Genomic DNA, 21,668 nt, shown 5'->3' on the forward strand with positions numbered 1-21,668 from the left:
GATCTTAGGTAAATCTTAACATTTGTGAGGCTGCTTCTCCAACTCTAAAATGAGGAGATGACACCCACCTCAAATGGTTGTTGTGAAGATGATCTAATATAATCTTCATAAACTACTTAGCACACTGCTTAGCACATAGTAAATGGTAGCTTACTATGTAGTTTATTCCAAAAGCTATATTTTTCTGATAATTTAACATACTGATGTTAAGTTCTAGTTCCCATCTTGGTGAATACTATCAGCTAAATCTCACTCTTTGGCTGGACACAGTGGCTCACACCTATAATCCCAGCACTTTGAGAGGCTGAGATGGGAGGATCATTTGAGCCCAAGAGTTTGAGACTAGCCTGGGTAGCTTGACAAAACCCCATCTCTATAAAAAATAAAAAAATTAGCTGGGCATAGTGGTGCACGTCTGTAGTCCCAGCTACTCGGGAGGTTGAGCCGGGAAGATCACTTGTGCCTGGGAGGTTGAGGCTGCAGTGAGCCATGATTGTGCAACTGCAGTCCAACCTGGGTGACAGAGCAAGAACCTGTCTCTTTAAATAAATAAGTCCCATTTTTCTCTATAATTTCTAGAACCAGTTTCAATCAATAGTTTGTGCATTTGATTACAGATCAGGGGAATTCAGTTCAGTTTAATGCATCCAAGAAGATGTAGACTGGCCGAAGATGATCCGACCACACTCTAACACCTGTAGAGTGTTGCCAAGCAACCTGCATAGACCTTGAACTTGTAAATAGTTTGAGTCACATCAAATCAACAGGTTTTATTTGAGGCCTACAATGTGCCATGCACTCAACTGTACCCCTTTCTTTTTCTTTTTCTTTTCTTTTGAGAAGTAATTTCACTCTTGTCACCTGGGCTGGAGTGCAATGCTGCAATCTTGGCTTGCTGCAACCTCTGCCTCCCTGCAACCTCTGCCTCCCAGGTTCAAGCAATTCTCCTGCCTCAGTCTCCCAAGTAGCTGGGATTACAGGCATGCGCCACTACACATGACTAATTTTTGTATTTTTAATAGAGGTGAGGTTTCACCATGTTTGTCAGTCTGGTCTCAAACTCCTGACCTCAGGTAATCTGCCCTCCTTGGCCTCCCAAAGTGCTGGGATTACAAGCATGAGCCACTGCACCTGGCCTATACTCCTTTCTTGCCTGCAGTACTTCAGTGGCTTCCTGTTGCTTATAGGACAAAGTTCAAATGTCACGTGGTGTAAGAGGCCCAGTATATCCTGACTACTTCCTTTTCCACCCACGTCCGATATTCTCTCAAGCACCCAGTCCCAGTGAATGAACTTTAGCACTATGGTTGCTTCTCTGACTGGGGCATCCTTTCACACCACTTCACCTTTATTCATTCTATTCCCATTGTCTTTATTTACTTATTTATTTATTGAGATGGTGTTTTTTTTTGTTCTTTCACCTAGGCTGGAGTGAAGTAGTGTCATTTTGGCTCACTGTAACCTCCACCCGCCCCCTCCCCCCCGACCCAGGTTCAAGCCATTCTCCTGCCTCAGCCTCCTGACGTTGCCTTTAATGTCCTTCTACCATCTCCTGCTGTCCATTTGACAAACTCGTTCAACTTTCACCCCAAGTTTCAGCTACAGCATTAATTATGCAGAAAAGATTTAACATAGGCTGGGCACGGTGACTCATGCCTGTAATCCCTGTACTTTGGGAGGCCGAGGTGAGCAGATCACAAGGTCAAGAGATTGAGACTATCCTAACCAACATGGTGAAACCTCTTCTCTACTAAAAATACAAAAATTAGCTGGGTGTGGTGGTGCACACCTGTAATCCCAGCTACTTGGGAGGCTGAGGCAGGAGACTTGATTGAACCTGGGAGGTGGAGGTTGTAGTGAGCCGAGATCATGCCACTGCACTCCAGCCTGATGATAGAGCAAGACTCTGTATTAAAAAAAAAGAGTTAACATAGCAGGTCTGAGGCTATATTAGACCTTTGAAAGTTCTGCTCTCAAGTTTGGCTTTTGGCTGGAAACTTGGATTTCAGAAGTGTTTCCAAATTCCTTATAAAAGTGACTCACTGAGTGTAAACTGTTGATGCAAACAATATAGTTTGTGCTGAGCATCTACTTTCCTCCTGGGAGTGTGAAATTTTGGAATGCACTAGGCAGGGGTCGGGGTAACTGACCCCTGATAAAGTCCTGGATTCCTAGACTCAGGCAAGCCTCCCTGGTAGATACCACTTCACAAATGTCACAATTAGATGCTGGAGGAATTAAGTGACTCCACTGGGACGGTACTCATGAAACTTGTGCCCAATTCCCTTTGGGCTTCATCCCATGTGCTGATTTTGCTTTGTATCCTTTGGATGTAATAAATCATAGTGTAAGTGCTGTAGTTTGAGAAGCATTGGTTGGTTTTTTTTCCTTGTGGTTTTTAGCTTGAATCTCTATTGGCTGTGTTTCCTTTAACTGGAAGTTATATCTAAACACTTGGTGTTTTTAAGTTAAACATTTTGGCAAGAATACGTCTTTGGAGATGTTGCGTGATTCATGTTGCGTAGCTTCTGAAGAGCATAATAACATCATATATAATTAATTCCCCAAGTGAAGCTAAATTGACCACTGGATTAGGATAACGGTAGTTTAAACCTTCCATTATGTAAATAAGTTTCCTCCCTTTTGATTAGAAAGTATCTTTGTGCTTTTTTTATTTTTATTTTTTGAGATGGAGTCTCACTCTGTTGCCCAGGCTAGAGTGCAGTCTTACTGCGTCACCCAGGTTGGAGTGCTGTGGCGTGATCACAGCTCACTGTAACCTCTGCCTTCTGGGTTCAAGTGATTCTCCTGCCTCAGCCTCCCAAGTAGCTGGGATTACAGGCATGCACCACCAAGCCCGTCTAATTTTTGTATTTTTAGTAGAGTCATGTTGGTCAGGCTGGTCTCAAACTTTTGACCTCAGCTGATCTACCCACCTTCCCAAAGTGCTGGGATTATAGGTATGAACCACTGTGCCCAGCCTTTTTTTTTCTTCCCCGATACAAGGTGTTATATGTAAATTTATGGTGCTGCAAAAGAAGTAGCACTGGAATATAAATTTAATTTTTCTCAGCAAGTCAATTTTACTTTCTGCAGAAAGGGTGCTCCTGTTAGCCATCTCGCCATGAGAGGACACTGAACGAAGAAGCCAGGGCCATTTATATCTAATGCAGCTGCCCTACTGCTGTATCCTGGTTCCGTCTGCTGGAACTGGACTTCACAGTCTAGGCTGCACCCAGTTGGCTAACAACTTAAAACTTTCATAAAGAGGTAAAGGCAGAGGAGAACAAAGGAAAAGAGGAAGTAACTTGAAGAATGCTTAGAGAGGCAAAACTACTTCCAAATAAAGAAGAGGAATAAGCTATAATCTAAGACTTGCCTGGGCTTATCCAGGCATGTCAGGGCAAATATCTAGGTTAAAGTGTAAGAACTAAGAACTGGATACACTTATTTCTTCATTATGACTAACAGCTACTTTAAGGTTATTAGCAAAAGCTTTAAAATAAATTAACCTTTGAAGAAACTATTATTTATTCATAATTAACTAAGAGGAAAGCTTTGAAGAGGAACCTTTTGTTTATTCTTCTTTCTTTTTTCTTTTGAGACGGAGTTTCGCTCTTGTTACCCAGGCTGGAGTGCAATGGCGCGATCTCGGCTCACCGCAACCTCTGCCTCCTGGGTTCAGGCAATTCTCCTGCCTCAGCCTCCTGAGTAGCTGGGATTACGGGTGCCTGCCACCACACCTGGCTAATTTTCATATTTTTGATAGAGATGACGTTTCTTCATGTTGGCCAGGCTGCTCACAAACTCCTGGCCTCAAGTGATCCACCCAGCCTCCCAAAGTGCTGGGATTATAGGTGTGAGTCACTGCACCTGGCCCTGAAGTCAGTTTTGAAATCAGTAAGACTCCATGACCCATTGAATCTGTGGGGGAGAGGGGCTTTGTGGTGGTAGCCTAGGAGGCTTGAGGGAAAGAGTGGATAGTAATGCCATTAGAGAAACAAATACTGTGTTAAATATACAGATTTCAAGGGGAAGATAATAAATTTGGTTGTGAATATTCTGAGTTTTAACTCTGGGATATACGGGTAGAAAAGTCAAGTAGGCAATTGAGATATGCTGCTAGGAATTAGGACAGGAAAAACAGATTTGGATGCCAGTCACCAGGATATAGAAAATCTCCCTAAATGGGGCACTGGGAATCCCAGACCTGCAGTGATTGGCCTGAAATCACTGTGACCACCTAGCTTGAACCCTTAGTCATTTCCTGATGTTTTGGAAAATAAGTGTGATTAGCTTCAGGAGGTTGGAGGACATGAGTGAAGTGACAGTTGTCTGTTTGCTGCTTTTGTCTCTTGGGCTTTTGGGTTGCCCTATGGAAAAAAAAAAAAAAAGATAGGATATTGATAAATTTAGAGAACATGTGATGTGAACGCTTAGGTCTGAAGAATGCTTTGTTTATTATGAGAGGGGAGACCCCCCTTTGCCTCCTTCAATTTCACCTCCTTCCTCCCCCACTTCCAGATGGGAAGGAGGGTGAAGAAGGAAAAAAAAAATGAAATAAAATACCAAAGAGCTGGGAAATGACTCCCTTTTTAGTTCCCAGCACCTCTGCTATCTGTTAGCTTTTTTTTTTCCTCTACTTTTTTTTTTATTGCATTTTAGGTTATGGGGTACATGTGAAGAACATGCAAGATTGTTGCATAGGTACACACATGGCAGTGTGATTTGCTGCCTTCCTCCCCATCACCTATATCTGACATTTCTCCCCATGTTCTCTCTCCCCAACTCCCCACCCCCCACTGTCCCTCCCCTATTTCCCCCATACAGACCCCAGTGTGTGATGCTCCCCTTCCTGTGTCCATGTGTTCTCATTGTTCAACACCCACCTATGAGTGAGAACATGTGGTGTTTGATTTTCTGTTCTTGTGTCAGTTTGCTGAGAATGATGGTTTCCAGGTTCTCCATGTCCCTACAAAGGACACAAACTCATCATTTTTGATGGCTGCATAGTATTCCATGGTGTATATGTGCCACATTTTCCCTGTCCAGTCTATCATCGATGGGTATTTGGGTTGGTTCCAGGTCTTTGCTATTGTAAACAGTGCTGCAATGAACATTCATGTGCATGTGTCGTTATAGTAGAACGATTTATAATCCTTTGGATATATACCCAGTAGTGGGATTGCTGGGTCAAATGGAATTTCTATTTCTAGGTCCTTGAGGAATCACCACACTGTCTTCCACAATTTTTGAACTAATTTACACTCCCACCGACAGTGTTAAAGTGTTCCTATTTCTCCACATCCTCTCCAGCATCTGTTTTCTCCAGATTTTTTAATGATCGCCATTCTAACTGTCATGAGGTAGTATCTCAATGTAGTTTTGAGTTGCATTTCTCTAATGACCAGTGATGATGAGCATTTTTTCATATGTTTGTTGGCCTCATGTATGTCTTCTTTTGTAAAGTGTCTGTTCATGTCCTTTGCCCACTTTTGAATGGGCTTGTTTGATTTTTTCTTGTAAATCCATTTTAGTTCTTTGTAGATTCTGGATATCAGCACTTTGTGAGATGGGTAGATTGCAAAAATTTTTTCCCATTCTGTTGGTTGCTGATTCACTCTAATGACTGTTTCTTTTGCTGTGCAGAAGCTGTGGAGTTTGATTAGGTCCCATTTGTCTATTTTGGCTTTTGTTGCCCATGCTTTTGGTGTTTTGGTCATGAAGTCCTTGCCTACGCCTATGTCCTGAATGGTTTTGCCTAGATTTTCTTCTAGGGTTTTTATGGTGTCAGGTCTTATGTTTAAGTCTTTAATCCATCTGGAGTTAATTTTAGTGTAAGGTGTTAGGAAGGGGTCCAGTTTCTGCTTTCCGCACATGGCTAACCAGTTTTCCCAACACCATTTATTAAACAGGGACTCCTTTCCCCATTGATTGTTTTTTTCAGGTTTGTCAAAGATCGGAAGTTTGTAGATGTGTGGTGTTGCCTCTGAGGCCTCTCTTCTGTTCCATTGGTCTATATCTCTGTTTTGGTACCAGTACCATGCTGTTTTGATTCCTGTAGCCTTGTAGTATAGTTTGAAGTCCTTTTTCTTTTTTTGCTTAGAATTGACTTGGCTATGTGGGCTCTCTTTTGGTTCCATATGAAGTTTAAGGTGGTTTTTTCCAGTTCTGTGAAGAAGGTCATTGGTAGCTTGATGGGAATAGCATTGAATCTGTAAATTACTTTGGGCATTATGGCCATTTTCACGATATGGATTCTTCCTAACCATGAGCATGGAATGTTTCTCCATCTGTTTGTGTCCTCTCTTATTTCATTGAGCAGTGGTTTGTAGTTCTCCTTGAAGAGGTCCTTTACATCCTTTGGTAGTTGTATTCCCAGGTATTTTATTCTCTTTGTAGCAATTGTGAATGGCAGTTCATTCTTGATGTGGCTCTCTTTAAGTCTGTTATTGGTGTATAGGAATGCTTGTGATTTTTGCACATTGATTTTGTATCCTGAGACTTTGCTGAAGTTGCTTATCAGTTTCAGGAGATTTTGGGCTGAAACGATGGGGTCTTGTAGATATACAATCATGTCGTCAGCAAATAGAGACAATTTGACTTCCTCCTTTCCTATTTGAATACCCTTTATTTCTTTTTCTTGCCTGATTGCTCTGGCTAGAACTTCCAATACTATATTGAATAGGAATGGTGAGAGAGGGCATCCTTGTCTAGTGCCAGATTTCAAAGGGAATGCTTCCAGTTTTTGCCCATTTAGTATAATATTGGCTGTTGGTTTGTCGTAAATAGCTTTTATTATTTTGAGATACGTTCCATCAATATCTAGTTTATTGAGGGTTTTTAGCATAAAGCGCTGTTGAATTTTGTCAAAGGCTTTCTCTGCATCAATTGAGATAATCATGTGTTCTTTGTCTTTGGTTCTGTTTATGTGGTGAATTATGTTTCTAGACTTGTGTATGTTGAACCAGCCTTGCATCCCCGGGATGAATCCTACTTGATCATGGTGGATAAGCTTTTAGATGTACTGTTGCAATCGTTTTTCCAGTATTTTATTGAAGATTTTTGCATCTATGTTCATCATAGATATTGGCCTGAAGTTTTCTTTTCTTGTTGAGTCTCTGCTGGGTTTTGGTATCAGGATGATATTGGTCTCATAAAATGATTTGGGAAGGATTCCCTCTTTTTGGATTGTTTGGAATAGTTTGAGAAGGAATGGTACCAGCTCCTCTTTGTACGTCTGGTAGAATTCGGCTGTGAACTCATCTGGACCTGGGCTTTTTTTGGGTGGTAGGCTCTTAATTGCTGCCTCAACTTCAGACCTTGTTATTGGCCTATTCAGGGTTTCGGCTTCTTCCTGGTTTAGGCTTGGGAGGATGCAAGTGTCCAGGAATTTATCCATTTCTTCCAGGTTTACTAGTTTATGTGCATAGAGATGTTTGTAATAATCTCTGATGATGGTTTGTATTTCTGTGGAATCTGTGGTGATATCCCCTTTATCGTTTTTTATTGCATCTATTTGATTCTTCTCTCTTTTCTTTTTTATTAATCTGGCTAGTGGTCTGTCTATTTTGTTGATCTTTTTGAAAAGCCAGCTCCTATATTTATTGATTTTTTGAAGAGTTTTTTTGTGTCTCTGTCTCCTTCAGTTCTGCTCTGATCTTAGTTATTTCTTTTCTTTTCTTTTTTTTTTTGAGACAGAGTTTCACTCTTGTTGCCCAGGCTGGAGTGCACTGGTGCGATCTTGGCTCACCGCAATCTCTGCCTCCTGGGTTCAAGCAATTCTCCTGCCTCAGCCTCCTGAGTAGCTGGGACTACAGGCGTGCGCTACCATGCCCAGCTAATTTTTGTATTTTTTAGTAGAGACAGGGTTTCACCTTGTTGACCAGGATGGTCTTGATCTCTTGACCTCGTGATCCACCCGCCTCGGCCTCCCAGAGTGCTGAGATTATAGGCGTGAGCCACCGCGCCCGGCCGATCTTAGTTATTTCTTGTCTTCTGCTAGGTTTTGAGTTTTTTTGGTCTTGCTCCTCGAGCTCATTCAATTTTGATGATAGGCTGTCGATTTTAGATCTTTCCTTGCTTTTCATGTGGGCATTTATTGCTATATATTTTCCTCTAGACACTGCTTTAAATGTGTCCCAGAGATTCTGGTATGTTGTGTCTTTGTTCTCATTGGTTTTGAAGAACATCTTTCTTTCTGCCTTCATTTCATTGTTTATCCAGTCAACATTCAAGAGCCAGTTGTTCAGTTTCCATGAAGCTATGTGATTCTGACTTAGTTTCTCAATTCTGAGTTCTAACTTGATTGCACTGTGGTCTGAGAGACTGTTTGTTATGATTTCCGTTCTTTTGCATTTGCTGAGGAGTGATTTACTACCTACTACGTGGTCATTTTTAGAGTAGGTGTGATGTGGTGCTGAGAAGAATGTATATTCTGTGGAATTGGGGTGGAGAGTTCTGTAAATGTCTATTAGGTTTGCTTGGTCTAGGTCTGAGTTCAAGTCCTGGATATCCTTGTTAATTTTGTGTCTTGTTGATCTGTCTAATATTGACAATGGGGTGTTAAAGTCTCCCACTATTATTGTGTGGGAGTCTAAGTCTCTTGGTAAGTCATTAAGAACTTGCTTTATGTATCTGGGTGCTCCTTTGGGTGCGTATATATTTAGGATCGTTAGCTCTTCTTGTTGCATTGATCCTTTTACCACGATGTAATATCCTTCTTTGTCTCTTTTGATCTTTGTTGGTTTAAAATCTATTTTATCTGAAATGAGAATTGCAATTCCTACTTATTTTTGCTCTCCATTTGCTTGGTAAATCTTCCTCCATCCCTTTATTTTGAGCCTTTGTGTATCCTTGCATGTGAGATGGGTTTCCTGGATACAGCACACCGATGGGTTTTGGCTTTTTATCCAATTTGCCAGTCTGTGTCTTTTGATTGGGGTATTTAGCCCATTTACATTTAGGGTTAATATTGTTATGTGTGGGGCTGGGTGCGGTGGCTCATGCCTGTAATCCCAGCACTTTGGGAGGCCGAGGCGGGTGGATCACGAGGTCAAGAGATCAAGACCATCCTGGTCAACATGGTGAAACCCCATCTCTACTAAAAATACAAAAAATTAGCTGGGCATGGTGGTGCGAGCCTGTAATCCCAGTTACTCAGGAGGCTGAGGCAGGAGAATTGCCTGAACCAGGAGGCGGAGGTTGCGGTGAGCTGAGATTGCACCATTGCACTCCAGCCTGGGAAACAAGAGCGAAACTCTGTCTCAAAAAAAAAAGCATTTTAGACAGTAGGAATGGCCCAAGCAAAGCAAGGAAGCATCAGAGAATAAAGTGGGGGATGATGAATAGAGCCTGGGATGAAGTAGCTGGAGAAGAATCTAGAAAGTAGGTTGGGGTTAATGTGTGTTAATCCCTATTCTCTTACGGGCAGTGGGAAACCATTGAAGGTTTTCTGGCGGGGCAGTGGTGTGATCAGACCTGTGTTCTTTCCTCCAACCAGAAGAGCAGCAGAAGCAAAGACAAGAACCAGTGCTGCCCCATCTGTAACATGACCTTTTCCTCCCCTGTCGTGGCCCAGTCGCACTACCTGGGGAAGACCCATGCAAAGAACTTAAAGCTGAAGCAGCAATCCACTAAGATGGAAGGTACTGGTTGGCACCATCGCCAGGGGCTCACAGAAATGCTCACTGGGGCCACAGACTTGAAGAGGTTAAATTGCTTTTGAGAGCCCGTAAAAATCTCCAGGTAGGCCAGGCGCAGTGGCTCACGCCTGTAATCCTAGCACTTTGGGAGGCCGAGGTGGGCAGATCACCTGAGGTCAGGAGTTCAAGACCATCCTGACCAACATGGTGAAACCTCGTCTCTACTAAAAATACAAAAAATTAGCTGGGCATGGTGGTGTGCGCCTGTAATCCTAGCTACTGGGGAGGCTGAGGCAGGAGGATCGCTTGAACCCAGGAGGTGGGAGTTGCAGTGAGCTGAGATCGTGCCATTGCATTCCAGCTTGGGCAACAAGAGCAAAACTTTGTCTCAAAAACAAAAAAAAAACAAAACAAAAAAGACTCCAAGTAGACCCAGCTTCATTGAAATGCAGCCTCAGAACTGTGCTCACCTAGCCTCCCTTTCTTTGGTTACATGTTTTTCTCTATAGCCTGAGCTTTTGTCCTGCCAATTATAACTCAGGATTGCCAGAGTCCTCCAGGCCACACATACCATGAGAGCATTCTATCTCCTACCTCTCCCACTTAGATTTTTCCATCCCAGCATCCCCCTGCCCTTATTACTGCATGTTCCAAGTTGAAAGCTGAATTCTCGTCTTTTTCACATGCTCAGGTTATGGCCTACTCACTTTAATCCTCAAAAGCTGCCTGTTCTCCTCAAGACAGGGACTTGCCTTTCAAAGCTGAATACTTCACTGCTGCTACTACTGCCCAGCAATCTGTAGCTGCCATGAATTCATTCCTAGTACAGGGACTTCTGAAACAGCCCTCTTTAACTTGTCACTACTAGGGCTCAGCCCTCACTTTCATCTCATTAACTCCTGACTTTCTGGGGTATTAACCTCTGTTAACTGCAATTAATTAGTCAAGAGTGTAAGTTCTTTGATGTTCATTTCATTGTTTTCTTAGTAACTTTTGCTTCTCTATTTTGGAGCAAGAAGTAGACTACACTATTAGTAATGCTGTTATCCTTTTTTTGTTTACTGACAACAGTGTTTTGGAAGGCTTTGAAGGTAGAGTGGAAAAAAATCATAATTTTTTTTTTTTAATAGAGATGTCTTCTCACTATGTTGCTCAGGCTGGTCTTGAACTCCTGGCCTTAAGTGATCCTCCCATCTTGGCCTCCCAAAGTGCTGGGATTACAGACATGAGCCACACGTGACCACTCATAATTATACATCTATATCACACCTACATCTAATTATCAATGGTATGAAACAGCAGAATGCAGACTCTGAAGTCACAGAGTCCCAGGTTTAAAGCCTGGCACTGTTACTTATTGTTTGTATGACTTTTTTTGTGTCTGAATTGCCTAACCTATAAAATGATAATAATACCATCTACTTCATCGGTTGTGAGGATATGATAATGTGTATTAAAAACATAGGACATCCCTGGTAGTCTAGTGGTTAGGAAAAAAGAAAAAATAGGACATAGGCTGGGCATGGTGGCTGATGCCTGTAATCTCAGAACTTTGAGAGGCCGAGGTGGGCGGATCACTTGAGGACAGAAGTTCAAGACCAGCCTGGCCAACACAGTGAAACCCTGTCTCTACTAAAACTATGAAGATTAGCTGAGTGTGGTGGCTCGAGCCTATAGTCTCAGCTACTCGGGAGGCTGAGACAGATCACGCCACTGCACTCCAGCTTGGGTGACACAGCAAGAGCCTGTCTCAAAAAAAAAAATTTTTATAAGGTCACAGACTAATCTTTCCACAAATGGGAAAATTGTCTGCGTTATGCCTCATCCCTAAAACTTCATACTCAAGAGATTATTTTCCGTATTCACTTTCAGCTTTTGCCACATACCGATTTGTTTTTATACAGTTGTGATCATAATTTCATGTACCGTTTATATCCTGCTTTTACTTTTCATTTAATTTTACAGTGTAAGCACATTTTCATCTTATTACACGAGTTTATAACTATGTTTCTGAAATTAAACATTTTTTAATGTAAAAGCAATACAAGCATATGGTAGGAGATCTGGAAAATACAGATAAATGGAAAGAAAAGTTACCCATAATTTTACCATTCACAGATAATCACTGTTAACATTTTGGAGTACTGTTTCTCCTATGATCTTTTGTTATGTGTATGTGTGTATATTTGTTTTATGCATAGGTTAACTCCGTGTATATGTGCATACAAACATAAACTACTTTAAATAACCTTAATATTTTTATGAAAACAATGCATACTCATTATGAATAATTCGAATTTAAACAATTGCAGGCTGGGCACGGTGGCTCACGCCTATAGTCCCAGCACTTTGGGAGGCTGAGGTGGGCGGATCACAAGGTCAGGGGTTCAAGACCAGCCTGGCCAACATAGTGAAACCCCGTCTCTACTAAAAATACAAAAATTAGCCGGGCATGGTGGCATGAGGCTGTAGTCTCAGCTACTCAGGAGGCTGAGGCAAGAGAATAGCTTGAACCTGGGAGGTGGAGGTTGCAATGAGCCAAGGTTACGCCATTGCACTCCAGCCTGGGCAACAAGAATGAAACTCCATCTCAAAAAGAAAGGGGGGCTGGGTGCGGTGTTTCACGCCTGTAATCCCAGCACTTTGGGAGGCCACGGTGGGCAGATCACCTGAGGTCAGGACTTCAAGACCAGCCTGACCAACATGGAGAATCCCTGTCTCTACTGAAAATACAAAATTAGCCAGCCGTGGTGGTGCATGCCTGTAATCCCAGCTACTCAGGAGGCTGAGGCAGGAGAGTCACTTGAACCCGGGAGGCAGAGGTTGCAGGGAGGCAAGGGTTATAGTGAGCTGAGATCACGCCATTGCACTCCAGTCTGGGCAACAAGAGTGAAACACCATCTCAAAAAAAAAAAAAAAAAAAAAAAAAGGAAAAGTTGGAAAATAGTGAAACTCACTCTACTCTCTATGCTTTTGATCTTCTTTTCCATGCAATCACCTGTGTGTTTTTTTGTTGTTGTTGTATAAAATTGAGGACATAGGCTGGGCACGGTGGCTCATGCCTGTAATTCCAGCACTTTGGGAGGCCAAGGCGGGTGGATCACTTGAGGCCAGGAGTTCCAGACCAGCCTGGCCAACATAGTGAAACCTGGTCTCTACTAAAAAATATAAAAATTAGCTGGGCGTAGTGGTGCGCACCTATAGTCCTAGGTACTTGGGAGGCTGAGGCAGGAGAATCACTTGAACCCAGGAGGTGGAGGTTGAAGTGAGCCAAGATCGCACCACTGCACTCCAGCCTGGTGACAGAGTGAGACTCTGTCTCAAACAAAAAAAAAAATTGAGGATATAAGAAGCAGATTGATATGTAACTTGAGTTTTGTTGTTGTTGTTGTTTTTGGGATGGAGTCTTGCTTTTTTTGCCCAGGCTCGAGTGTAATGGCATGATCTCAGCTCACTGCAACCTCTGCCTCCCGGGTTCAAGTGATTCTCCTGCCTCAGCTTCCCGAGAAGCTGTGATTACAGGCATTCGCCATCACACCCCACTAATTTTGTATTTTTTTAGTAGAGACCAGGCTTTACCATGTTGGCCAGGCTGGTCTCAAACTCCTGACCTCAGATAATCTGTCCTCCTCAATTTTCCAAAGTGCTGGGATTCCAGGCACGAGCCACCACACCTGGCCCGTAATATGCTTTTTTCACACTTAACACCACAAACAGAATATTTTCTCATATTATAAAATATTCTACAACATGTACATTACTTTTTTAATGACTTGCTGAAACAAAATCAACACGCAGAGAAATTGAGATTTCCTATACTGGAAAACCATTGTGGGAAAGGCCAGCAAATTTCTTCTGGCTTGCCCAAACTCCTCAAAACTTCCCCAGTTGAAGTGGTATGGATATGGAAGAGCATCTGAGCTGCCTCATCTGAGAGTCCTGCTGAGTCCCATCCCTCCTCCACCACTGGTGGGGGCTTCTGGGCCCCACACTGTTTTTTTTTTTTGAGATGGAGCCTCGTCTGTCACCAGGCTGGAGTGCAGTCGTGCGATCTCAGCTCACCGCAACCTCCTCCTCTTGGGTTCAAGCGATTCTTCTGCCTCAGCTTCCCAAGTAGCTGGGACTAAAGGTGCATGCTATGTATTTTTAGTAGAGATGGGGTTTCACTATGTTGGCCAGGCTGGTCTCAAATTCTTGACCTCGTGATCTGCCTGCCTCGGCCTCCCAAAGTGCTGGGATTACAGGCATGAGCCACTGCGCCTAGCCTGGGCCCCATATTTTTAAAGCGATAATTGCTAGGTTGACACCATTCCAGCCACACGGACTTGTTAGTGAGTCGTGGCATCCACTTTATGAGGCAGCAGCGCAGCCCACAGTCAGCATCAAGACGTAGCTTGATGCACAAGAGGCTCACATGTATGCCCACACCAGGCTCTAATTAACTGAATTCATTGACCAGAATCAGGGATATTTTCTGAAGGTGAAAATATGAGGTATAGCCTTTAGGTCTTCTTGCCACACTCTGGCAGCCTAGCATAGCAAAGAGAGCATAGGCTTTAGGCTCACAGACCTGGCTTCACTCACTAACTGGGTCACCTTGGGCAAATCACTTCACTCATCTGAGCCTCGGTTTTTCTGAATAATGTGGCAAAGTGATACCTATCTCATTGGGGTAGTTCTGAGGACCAAAGGAGAAAATACATCTACAAAATACCTAACTAAATGTTAACGGTCCTCTTTTCTCCCTACTCAGCCTAACCCAGGATGGAGTGCAGTTGGCGTGATCTTCACTGACTGCAACATCCGTCTCCCAGATTCAGATGATTCTACCTCAGCCTCCTGAGTAGCTGAGACTACAGGCACATGCCACCACACCTGGCTAATTTTTGTATTTTTAGTAGAGATGGGGTTTCACCACGTTCACCAGGCTGGTCTCAAACTCCTGACCTTGGGTGATCCGCCCCCCTCAGCCTCACAGAGTGCTGGGATTACAGGCGTGAGCCACCATGCCCCACCAGTCTTCCTAATTTTTTAACATTTAACTTTAAATATTTTGTAACTCATCAGGATTTTTTTATAAAATCACTAACATAACACTTAGGGGAAAAATTAAAATGTAGGGACCATTTCTAATACATCAGGGTAATTTAAAAAGACCTGGAAGAAATTCAGTCTTCATGAATATTATACTGTTAAGAGAGGAAAAAAGGCGGGGCATGGTGGCTCACACCTGTAATTCCAGCACTTTGTGAGGCCAAGGTGGGTGGATCACGTGGTCAGGAGTTCGAGACCAGCATGACCCACGTGGCGAAACCTTGTCTCTACTGAAAATACAATAATTAGCCGGGCGTGGTGGCACGTGCCTGTAATCCCAGCTACTTCGGAGGCTGAGGCAGGAGAATCGCTTGAACCCAGGAGGCAGAGGTTGCAGTGAGCTAAGATCATGCCACTGCTCTCCAGCCTGGGAGACCAAGAGAGACTCTGTCAAAAAAAAAAAAAAAATTCAGACCAGGCGCAGTGGTTCACGCCTGTAATTCCAGCACTTTGGGAGGCCGAGGCGGGTGGATCATGAGGTCAAGAGATCGAGACCATCCTGGTCAACATGGTGAAACCCCGTCTCTACAAAAAATACAAAAAATTAGCTGGGCATGGTGGTGCGTGCCTGTAATCCCAGCTACTCGGGAGGCTGAGGCAGGAGAATTGCCTGAACCCAGGAGGCGGAGGTTGCGGTGAGCCGAGATCGCGCCATTGCACTCCAGCCTGGGTAACAAGAGCGAAACTCTGTCTCAAAAAAAAAAAAATTCACCTTGATGATAGTTTTGCTTACATGTGTTCTCGTTTGCTATGAATTCATTGGGAGAAAATACTTACTGCCTTTTTACTGTACATTCCAATTGTATTCATAAAACATTTCAAAATCTATGTGTATTTTAACATTTTGTGACATACTAACACATTTTAGAATATACTAGTCCCCGCCTAATCCATAGAAGATACATTCCAAAACCCCCTGTGGATGCCTGAAATGGCAGATAATACAAAACCCTCTATATATACTATGTTTTCGTATCTGAGAACCGAGTTGCCTAAGGGACTAATGAGAAGATAGCACATAGAGTGTGGTGAACAAAGGGATGATTTGCATCCTGAACAGGGTAGAATGGGATAGCCTGAGATTTCATCACTCTATTCAGAATGGCCGCACTGTAAAAAACTTGTGAATTGTGGCCTGGCGCGGTGGCTCACGCCTGTAATCCCAGCACTTTGGGAGGCCGAGGCGAGTGCATCACCTGAGGTTGGAAGTTCGAGACCAGCCTGATCAAGATGGAGAAACCCCATCTCTACTAAAAGTACATGGCGGTGCATGCCTGTAATCCCAGCTACTCAGGAGGCTGAGGCAGGAAAATTGCTTGAACCCGGGAGGCGGAGGTTGCGGTGAGCCGAGACCACGCCGTTGCACTTCAGCCTGGGCAACAGGAACGAAACTGTCTCAAAAAACAAACAAAACAAAACTTGTGAATTGTTTATTTCTAGGCCAGGTGTGGTGGCTCACGCCTGTAATCCAAGCACTTTGGAGGCCAAGGTGGGCGGATCACCTGAGGTTGGGAGTTTAAGACCAGCCTGACCAACATGGTGAAACCCCAATTTAAAAAATAATAATAATAAAAATAAAATTGTTTATTTCTGGAATTTTTTATTTCTAATTAATTAATTAATTAATTTTTGATTTAGGGTCTTGCTCTGTCACCTATGCTGGAGTGCAGTGGCACAGCTATGGCTCACTGAAGTCTCAGCCTCTCAGGCTCAAGCATCCCTCCTACCTCAGCCTCCCAAATTGCTTAACTACAGGTTGCCACCACATCTGGCTACTTTATTTTTTGTAGAGCCAGAGTCTTGCCATGTTGCCCAGGCTGGTCTCAAACTCCTGGGCTCAAGCGATCCACCCATCTTGACCTCCCAAAGTGCTGGGATTGCAGACATGAGACACTACGCCCAGCCTGGCTTTTTTTTTTCTCTCTCTCTCTCTCTTTTGAGATGGAGTCTTGCTCTGTCACCCAGGGTATCGTGCAGTGGTGTGATCTTGGCTTTCTGCAACCTCTGCCTCCTGGGTTTAAGCAATTCTCCTGCCTCAGCCTCCGAAGTAGCTGGAACTACAGGCTTGTGCAACCATGCCCAGCTAATTATTTTATATTTTTAGTAGACACGGGGTTTCATCGTGTTAGCCAGGATGGTCTCAATCTCCTGACCTCATGATTCACCCGCCTCAGCCTCCCAAAGTGCTGGGATTACAGGCGTGAGCCACCATGCTCGGCCACAATTTTTTTTTGAAGACAGAGTTTTGCTCTTGTTGCCTGGGCTGGAGTGCAGTGGTGTGATCTTGGCTCAATGCAACCTCTGTCTTCTGGTTTCAAGCGATTCTCCTACTTCAGCCTCCCAGGTAACTGGGATTATAGGTGCCCACTACCATGCCCAGCTAATTTTTGTATTTTTAGTAGAGTTGGGGTTTCACCATGTTGGCCAGACTGGTCTCGAACTTTTGACCTCATGATCCGCCTGCCTGGGCCTCTGAAAGTGCTGGGATTACAGGCGTGAGCCACTGCGCCTGGCGGCATTTTTTATTTCATATTCTTGGACTGCAGTTGACCACAGATAACTGAAACCCTAGAAGGCAAATCTGCAGATGGTGAGTGGGGTGTGCTGGCAGTGCTACTGTAATAATTGCATAGTATAATCTATTACTCCAGAACAGAAAGACCTCAAGTGAGGTTAACTAATTCATTTTACTTAGATTTCTGGGTAAAAACTGGTTCTATAAATTAAGAAATAGAGTAGCTTCTTTATGGTAAAGATACCTTTCTGAAAAGTAAACAGTTGTATTTAAATTTTACTAATATGTTGATTTTGCTACATATTACTATTACATATAATGTTTACTAATACGTAGATTTTTTTTTTCTGAGACTGAGTCTCGCTCTGTTGCCCAGGCTGGAGTACAGTGGTACAACCTTGATTCACTGCAACCTCCACCTTCTGGGTTCAAGTGATTCTCCTGTCGAAGCCATTGGGTATCTGGGATTACAGATGCCCGCCACCATGCCTGGCTACTTTTTGTATTTTTAGTAGAGATGGGGTTTCATCGTGTTGTCCAGGCTGCTCTTGAACACCTGACCTCAGGTGATCCGCCCGCCTCATCCTCGCAAACTGCTGGGATTACAGGCGTGAGCCATTGTACCCGGCGCTAATACGTAGATTTTTGTGAGACTTCATATAGCTATCCCTGAAAATTTGGGGCACTAAGAGAACTTCAGAAAGTTACTTCATAAATGTGTGGAAACTGGAAATTGATTGTATATCTTTGGTAATAAAAAGATAATGTCAGTGTTTTCAACAGAAAATATTGACCCTGAGTCACAAAATAAAGAATCTGGTCCCAAAGTCCCATACTGTAATAATAATTATAAACATCCTGGTGTCCAGTCTAGAAAGACTTGGTAGGGTAAAAGTATTACCTTGCTTTTCCAAAGGTTCTGTTTTCATTTTCTTGACATAAATTTGGCCCTGTTGAGTCCTTTTTAATTTGAACGAGCAACGTATCTCCCCCTGCCTCAGGAATAATTTTCCGATTAAAATAAAAAACTAGGGCCGGGCACAGTTGCTCATGTGTGTAATCCCAGCACTTTTTGAAGCTAAGGCAGGCAGATCACTTGAGGTCAGGAGTTCAAGCCCAGCCTGGCCAACGTGGTGAAACCCAGTCTCCATTAAAAAAAAAAAAAAAATTTGGCAGGTTGCGGTGGCTCACACCTGTAATCCCAGCACTCTGGGAGGCTGAGGCAGGTGGATCACTGAGGTCAGGAGTTTGAGACCAGCCTCACCAACATGGCGAAACCCTGTCTCTACTAAAAATACAAAAATTAGCCCGGTCTGGTGGCACACACCATTACCCAGCTACTCCAGAGGCTGAGGCACAAGAATCGCTTGGATGGGAGGTTGCAGTGAGCTGAGATCTCACCACTGCAGTCCCGCCTGGGCAGAAAAGCTAGACTCCGTCTCAAAAATAAAAAAAATTAGCTGGACATGGTGGCATGCACTTGTAGTCCCAGCTACTTGGGAGGCTAAGTCAGGAGAATCGCTTGAACCTGGTTGCAGTGAGCCAAGATCACACCACTGCACTCTAGCCTGGGTGACAGAGCAAGATTTCGTCTCAAAAAAATTAAAAATAAAAAATTAGTACTGAATGGAATGTTCATTTTATGCTAATTATTTCAAGTTTTTAAATACATAGAAGAAAGTATTATAGAAAGACCTCTGTCTCTGGTTGGGCGTGGTGGCTTGCGCCTGTAATCTCAGCACTTTGGGAGGCTGAGGCAGGTAGATCACCTGAGATCAGGAGTTCGAGACCAGCCTGGCCAACCTGGTTAAACCCTGTCTCTACTAAAAATACAAAAAATTAGCTGGGCATGTTGACAGATGCCTGTAACCCCAGCTACTCTGGAGGTTGAGGCAGGAAAATCACTCGAACCCAGGAGTCAGAGGTTGCAGTGAGCCAAGATCGTTCTGCACTCTAGTCTGGGTGACAGAGCAAGACTCCGCCTCAAAAAAAAAAAAAAAAAAATGTGAAAGAGTGTAGCATACTGAAAGCCAAGGGCTGGGGAAGTTTGAAGAAGGCAAGAGGCACCAGTTCTGTCATATATTCTTTGAGAGGTCAAATATGAGGAGGCCTAGTGAACATCCATTTTGTCCATTAAATGTATTAATTTTATTTATTTTTTTTTGAGACTGAGTCTCACTCTGTTGCCCAGACTGGAGTACAGTGCTACAATCTCATCTTGCTGCAATCTCAGCCTCCCGAGTAGCTGGGATTACAGGCGTACACCACCATGCCTGGCTAATTTTTGTGTTTTTAGTAGAGACAGGATTTGCCATGTTGGTCAGGCTGTTCTCGAACTCCTGATCTCAAGCAGTCTGCCCACCTCAGCCTCCGAAACCTGGGAGACAGAGGTTGCAATGAGCTGAGACTGTGCCACTGCACACCAGCCTGGGCAACAGAGCGAGACTTCGACTCAAAAAACAAAAAAGATACCCTACACTGCTCGCTCTTTGTCAGCATGACTGTGGAGCCCATAAGAGTGAATCCGTGATAGTGATACAAGCTCACATTTTCAAGCTCTTACTGTATGCCAGGTTTTTTTGAGATGGAATCTCGCTTTGTCACCCAGGCTGTAGTACAGTGGTGCGATCTCAGCTCACTGCAGCCTCTGCCTCAGCCTCCGGAACGGCTGGGATTACAGGCGCCCGCCACCACGCCCAGCTAATTTTTGTATTTTTAGTAGAGACAGGGTTTCACTATTTTGGCCAGGCTGGTCTTGAACTCCTGACCTTGTGATCCACCCGCCTCGGGCTCCCACAGTGCTGGGATGACAGGCATGAGCCACTGCACCCAGCTGCTTTTGTTTAAATCATTACAATAACCTTGTGAGGTTGATGCTAGTATCAACCACATTTTATAGGTGATGAACCTGAGTCTCAAAGGAGCCCCACTTTTACATATGAGGAAGCCAAACCTCAGAGACATTAAGTATCTGGCCTGTGGTTCCACAGTTAAGAAACAGTAGGACTGAGATTTGAACCTAGGTGACCTCATTCAAAAGCTGTGAGACTTTAGGGTGGCAAATGGTTCAAAAAGTGTCAGAGCCAGAAGGGCCCTTGAAATCACGTGTGCAGCTCCTTGTTTGATCTAGCCAAACTAGATCATATGGGAATTCTATGTTAATTTTTTTAAGGAACCACTAAACTGTTTTCCGCAGTGGCTGCACCATTTCATATTCCCATTAGCAATGCACAAAGGTTCCAATTTCTCCACATCCTTATCAACACTTGTATTTTCCTTTTTTTTGATAGTAGCCATTATGAGTGTGAGGTAGTATCTCATTGTATGTGTTTTGTTCAAACACAAGGTCTCAGATATTTATTACTGAATCAACTTCCTTGTGCAAAGCATATAAACAAAGAGAAAAATCACTTTCCCAATAAAACATGTCCCACTGTCCAGATAATGGTGACATTTTCAGCCTGATATGGTAAGAAGCTAGTGACCTTGATTTAGCATAAATACATGTGACATATCATGTGCAATTCCTCATAGATCTAGCTTGGTTCTTATCCAGTGTCTCTTCTTGGAGTTGTAAATGATTTTATTACCAGTTTTCATCTGAATCCACTGGGGAATGGGCAAATTTTGCTTTTGTTTATTGGCCAGGAATTGCTTGATCCTGACTATCTTGTGAAAAGACATAGCAAAGTTTGGAATCAACCTCATACACCATGGTGGAGGAGAAAGGGAGAACGAGCTCATTGTAGTTTTGATATGACTAATGATATTGAGCATCTTTTTATGTAGTTATTGGACATTTGTATATGTTATTTCTTTTTTTTTTTGAGACAGTCTCGCATTGCCTCCCAGGCTGGAGTGCAGTGGCACAATCTTGGTTCACTGTAACCTCTGCCTCCCAGGTTTAAGTGATTCTCCTGCCTCAGCCTCCCAAGTAGCTGAGATTACAGGCCCCTGCCACCACACCCAGCTAATTTTTGTATTTTTAGTAGAGACAGAGTTTCACCATGTTGGCAAGACTGGTCTCAAACTCCTGACCTCATGATTTGCCCGCCGCGGCCTCCTGAAGTGCTGGGATTACAGGTGTGAGCTGTATATGTTAATTGGAGAGATGTCCATTTAAGACCTTTGTGGCCAGGTGTGGTGGCTCTCGCTTGTAATCCCAGAACTTTGAGAGGTTGAGGCAAGAGGATCACTTGAGCCCAGGGGTTCAAGACCAGCTTGGGCAACATAGTAAGACCCCCTATCTCTACAAAGAATGAAAAACATTAGCTAGGCCTGGTGGTGTGTACCTGTAGTCCCAGCTACTTGGGAGGCTAAGGTGGGAGGATTCTTTGAGCAAGGGAGTTTGAGGCTGTAGTGAGCTATGATTGTGCCACTGTACTCCAGCTTGAGTGACAGCAAAACTGTGTCTC

Source organism: Aotus nancymaae, unplaced genomic scaffold (assembly GCF_030222135.1).
Source record: "Aotus nancymaae isolate 86718 unplaced genomic scaffold, 86718_ANA_hifiasm-v0.15.2.pri h1tg000015l_1, whole genome shotgun sequence".
In the NCBI taxonomy this organism is placed as follows: Eukaryota; Metazoa; Chordata; class Mammalia; order Primates; family Aotidae; genus Aotus; species Aotus nancymaae.